This window comes from Pseudorca crassidens, chromosome 10 (assembly GCF_039906515.1).
Source record: "Pseudorca crassidens isolate mPseCra1 chromosome 10, mPseCra1.hap1, whole genome shotgun sequence".
Classification (NCBI taxonomy): Eukaryota; Metazoa; Chordata; class Mammalia; order Artiodactyla; family Delphinidae; genus Pseudorca; species Pseudorca crassidens.
Genome location: NC_090305.1, coordinates 66495150 through 66501149, shown reverse-complemented (window position 1 = coordinate 66501149; position 6000 = coordinate 66495150).

The window sequence follows — 6000 nt, the reverse complement described above, 5'->3', positions numbered from 1 at the left end:
TAGGGCTGTACCAGATGCCAAGGTTTCTGCCTTCATATTCAGCCTCTGAGCCCCCTGAGGTGGGTCCTGGGTCTCTCTGGCCCTAACTTATCTTACCCTTTCCCCATAGCCATACTGTGTAGCTGGAACCTTCCTTTCATGGTCTTCTCCCGTTGCCTTTCTCAAGTTCTCCCAAAGCTGGTCTCCAGCCTAGTGGATGCATTATCCTGGTGACCTTTCCATAGATCAGAGAAGAGCAAGCAGGGTCTGCTCATTTCCAAGGAACAACAACTAGGACTATTCAGATCTCTGAGAGGACACCAAGCCACTGGGGAAGAATGGATTGAGAGCTGAGTTTCAAGGCCTGATTCATCCCCTAAGGCTCTTTTTTGACCTTGAACAAACGAATCCTATGTCATACATCTGTTATTTTCAAGGACTAAACAAGGTTCCAAAAACACATGTTTTTCCTAGAAGAGAATTCCATTGGAGCTTTGAAAATGATGAGTTACATCCATATAGGCGGACATGACAAGCTGATTTTATGATCAATCCTAAAAGAGGAATTTCATTCTGCGTACATTGATGTGCTTTACAAAAACACTAAACTAAAACACACCAATCAATAAAAATTTCTTCAGGGCATATTCAGCCTGGGAATAGGATAGAGCCCCACCCAGTCAGCAACACTTGGGTATTTCCAAGGAGAGACATCCCTTTTTAATACTCAGAGATGAGACATTCACAGACTGTGTCACCTGCCAGCACACCCATAATACCTCTCCCTATGGAAATGGGACCTCCAAGTCCAAAACCTCTTCTTCCCACTCATCACCTCCTTGACCATGAATTCGTCATTCTTTCTGCTGGGTGGAGACCAGCATGGAATCAGCGAAGATTTCTGCCAAGTCTCTATCCCCCATTTAGAAGACCAGATAGACATCAGAACAGAGGGTCCTAAGATAACCACTTTTACAGTATCTAAAAAGTGTCCTGAGGAGGTAGCGCTCCAGAATATCTGAGCAGTGACCTGGGAATAGAATTCCTTCTGTGTTTCACACTCCATTTAAAAAGTACCACTTCCACCAAGCTTTCTGAGTGACCTACAACCCATCAACCCAGCTCCCTTGTACCCACCCTGCGTGAGCCATCGTTCATGGAAAGGGGGCAGCAACTGCCTGGAGGAGGTGACCTTGGGGAGGGTGGGAGACTCTGACCTTCGCTTATAAATTAAGCAGTATAAAGATGATAAATTTTAATTGTGTTAAAATTACTGTGACCCTTGAACTAGGGTGTAGTGGTCTGATTCTAAACCTTGTGAATTTTGAAGGTAGAACTGGCAGGATTTGTGAGTGGCTTAGATGGAAGGTTTAAGAGAAGGAGAGGAGATGGGGTGACTACGTTTTAATCTGAGTAACAGGATGAATGGGGCAACATTTATGGAAATAATGAGATTGGGGGGTGGTGGAAGATGGGGGTGGGTGTGGAGAAGCCTTCTGGAAAAATCTTAGAAGAAGGAATGCTTTGATTTTGAAATTTTAAATGTAAGAACAGTCTTTAAGTGCACTCACTTGAAGCCCATTTGTAATTCTAGAAATTATCATTCTTAGAAGCTTAGCAATCTATTCAGTTGTTTTGCACCACCATTTGCACCATCTGTTTGCCTACCATAACTTACTATGTGTCAGGCACTGTATTTTACTTATGAGGAAGGTAATTATTAACTGTATTATAAAGATGAGGAAACTGAAGCTCACATCTTAAATAACTTGACTAAGGTTACCTAGCCAGAATTATGCACAGTAGAATTCTCTTTCTGTATAGTTAATATGTTATATGGAAAGTTAGCCCAACACAGTAGGGGCTTTCTGGCTTCAAAACAAACAGCACCAGCTCCCTGCTCCCTGTGGAATATGTGCTCCCCCATCCAGTAGCTTCCTGATCACTAAATCCTTTATCCAGTGAGTGCATAGTACTTAACTTGCTGAGCAAAGAGAATCTAAGAGAGATGTCTTTGAAAAATTCTTGGACTCCTGTTGGAGTATATTTATGATGACCACATTTCTTCACCAAAAATGGTGACACGGGATCAGATATTGGCAGCACATTTGAAATCGGGACTGCTCTGGAGACCCCAGGTTATGAGGCTGCCCTTGAGATAGAACTGGGAGCGGGTTTTTTTTGCAGAATTTAGTCCTTGAGTTGAGTGGATTCTGGGTGCTCTCCTCCCAGTAAGTAACCCAGTACCTAATTTCTCAGACTGATGCTTTCCCCTAGAGGTGTAACTTGGCATTCTAGAGCATTGCTCACATCTGGGGCCTCAGGTCCCAGCAGACTTTACAGGTGATGTGGGAGGCCCTGTCTCTAAAGAACAGCCCCATTCCCTGATGCAGACTCTGAAATCTCCTTTTAATCCATATTATTTGTAACCTTCTTTGTGAATAAGAGAAATGTGCAGGCAGCTTAAAAGAGGGAATTTATCCCTGGTGGTGCAGTGGTTGGGAATCCGCCTGCCAGTGCAGGGGACACGGGTTTGAGCCCTGCTCCGGGAAGATCCCACATGCCACGGAGCAATTAAGCCCATGCAGCACAACTACTGAGCCTGCACGCCACAACTACTAAAGCCCATGTGCCTAGAGCCCATGCTCAGCAACAAGAGAAGCCACCACAAGGAGAAGCCCGTGCACCGCAGCAGAGTAGCCTCCGCTCTCTGCAACTAGAGAAAGCTCGCGTGTAGCAATGAAGACCCAAAGCAGTCAAAAATAAATAAATAAATCTATTTAAAATTTTTAAAAATAAATGTATTTAAAATTTTTTAAATAAATTTATTTAAAAAATTTAAGTAAATAAACTTTTAAATAAATTATTTAAAAATTTTAAAAATAAATAACTACATTCCCTTATTTATTTATTTATTTTTGGCTGCGTTGGGTCTTCATTGCTACACGCTGGCTTTCTCTAGTTGGGGCGAGCGGGGCTACTCTTTGTTGCAGTGCCCAGGCTTCTCATTGCTGTGGCTTCTCTTGTTGCGGAGCACGGGCTCTAGGTGCACGGGCTTCAGTAGTTGTGGCTTGTGGTCTCTAGAGCGCAGGGTCAGTAGTTGTGGCGCACGGGCTTCGTTGCTCCGTGGCATGTGGGATCTTCCCGGACCAGGGCTAGAACCCCTGTCCCCTGCATTGGCAGGCAGATTCCCAACCACTGGGCCCCGAAGGAAGCCCCAGTAAGGGAATTTATTATTCAGATGCAGCAGTACCTCGGGGAGCCCAAGTTGGGAAAGCGGCCAGACCCTGAGAAGGACCAGAATTGGGAGTGGAAGACTGCCAAGAACCATGGAGGGTGCTTTTGTCACCCCTATGTTTTTCACCAGGTGTCTACTTCCCTCTCATTTCCTAGCAGTTAGGCTTTCCAGTCTGAGGGCAGTGGTGGCCCCTGGAGCTCTCAGATCTCCATGGTATTAGTTCAGATGCTTGGAAGGAAATGGATTCTTCCTTGGCCCCACCCCACCCCACCCCACCCTGGGGAAATGTCCGCTGGATCTGTGCCGTTCTCTCTTCTGAACCCGAGTCAGGACAGGATTTTGTGGTACAAGCGTGGCTGTGTGGGGACCACAGATCTGGAGAGGAATAGCCAGAAAGAAACTTCTTTGAGTTTAGCTCTGGGCAGACACTGCTCAGAACAGTTAAGGATGGAAGCGTGACTGGGTTCCAACAGGAGGTCTGTTGAGGTCCTGTGGGTGTTTGCCATTTGGTCATGGTCCCCTTGGATCTATGGGGACTAATTATTTTCTACTCAGTACACTCTTCACTTTTTATTTGAGAAACTGGTCCTTCCCCATTCCATGTAGGCCTGGTGGGAATCATACAGTATTTGTTCCTTCATGACTGGCTTATTCCACTTAGCCTAATGTCCTCAAGATTTATCCATATTGTAGCATGTGTCAGACATCCCTTCCTTTTTAAGGCTGCATAATGTTCCATTGTATGGATATACCACATTTTGCTTATCCATTCATTCATTGATGGATACTTGGGTTGCTTCCACCTTTTGGCTATTGTGAATAATGCTGCTATGAGCATAAGTGTACAAACATCACTTCAAGATCCTGCTTTCAGTTTTTTGGGTGTATACACAGAAGTGGAGTTGCTGGATCATATGATAATTCTATGTTTAATTTTCTGAGGAACTGATATATTTTTTCCACAACAATTGCACCATTTTACATTCCCACTAATAGTGCACAGGCTTTCAATATCTCCACATCCTCACCAGCACTTCTTATTTTCTGTATTTTTTGATAGTAGCCATCTTATGGGTGTGAGGTGCTATCTCATTGTAATTTTGATTTGCATTTTCCTAATAATTAATGACGTTGAGCACATTTTCATGTGCTTATTGGCCACTAGCATATTTTCTTTGGAGATTTATATTGAATTTCTACTTAAATATGTCTACTCAAATGCATTATCCATTTTTGAATTAAGTTGTTTATTTTTTGTTGTTGAGTTCTAGGAGTTCTTTATATGTTCTGGATATGAATCCCTTATCAGGTATATGATTTGTAAATGATTTCTCCCATTCCATGGGTTGCCTTTTCACTCGGTCGATTGTGTCCTGTGATGTAGAGAAGTTTTTAATTTTGATGTAGTCCAATTTATCTATTTTATTTGTTATCATATCCAAGTCAAATCCAAGAAATCATTGTCAAATTCAATGTCATAAAGTTTCCCCCTGTTTTCCTCTAAGATTTTTATAGTTTTAGCCCTTATGTTTAGGTCTTTGATCCATTTTGAGTTTATTTTTGTAAATGGTATAAGGTATGTGTCCAACTTCGTTCTTTTCCATGTGGGTATCCAGTTTTCCCAGCACTATTTGCTAAAAAAGACTGTCCTTTCCCTATTGAATGGTCTTCCCACCCTTGTTGAAAATCATCTGACCACATATACAAGAGTTTATTTCTTGGCTCTCTATTCTATTCCATTGGCCTATGTGTCCAGCACCACATTGTTTTGATTATTTCAGCTTTGTAGAAAGTTTTGAAGTCAGCAAGTATGAGACCTCCAACTGTCTTCTTCTTTTCCAAAATTGTTTTGGTTATTTGGAGTTCCTTGAGATTCCATGTGAATTTTAGGGCAAGTTTTTCTATTTCTGTAAAAATCACCATTGGGATTTTGATTGGATTGCATTGAATCTGTAGATTGCTTTGGGTGGTATTGACATCTTAACAATATTAAATTTTCCAATCTGTAAACATGGGATGTCTTTCCATTTATTTGCATCTTTAATTTCCTTCAGCAGTGTTTTGTAGCTTTCAGTGTACAAGTCTTTTGCCTCTTTGGTTAATTCCTAAGTATTTTATTCTTTTTGATGCTATTACAAGTGGAATTTTTTTCATAATCTTTTTCAGATATTTCATTGTTGGTGTATTAGAAATGCAATAATACATTTTGTTTTGTGTGTTTATTTTGTATCCTGCAACTTTTCTGATTTCATTTATTATTAGTTCTAACAGTTTCTTTTGTATGTGTATGTAATCTTTAGGGTTATCTGTATATAAGATCATGTCATCTGTGAACAGAGATAAACCTTTTATTTTCTTTTTCTTGCCTAATTGCTCTGGCTAGACGTTCAGTACTATGTTGAATAGAAGTTGTGAAAGTGGGCATCCTCTTCTTTTGGGACTCCAGTGACACAAATTTCAGATCTTCTGTTATTGTCCCACAGGTCCTGACACTCTGTTTCTTTCTTTTTTTTTTTTAAAGAAAACTATTTTCTCTTTCTCGTTCAAATTAGATAATTTTATTAACTATCTGAAACTTCACTGATCCTTTTTTCTGTATTTTCCATTTTGCTGTTAAGCTCATCCAGTGTTATTTTTGTTTATTTTGGTTATTGTAGCATTCATTTCTGAAAGTTCCATTCAGTTCTTCTTTATATCTTTTGTTTCTTTGCTGATATTTTTACTTTTTCCATTTGCTTAAAGAGTGCTTGTAGTTGCTTGTTGAAGCATTTATATAACTGCTT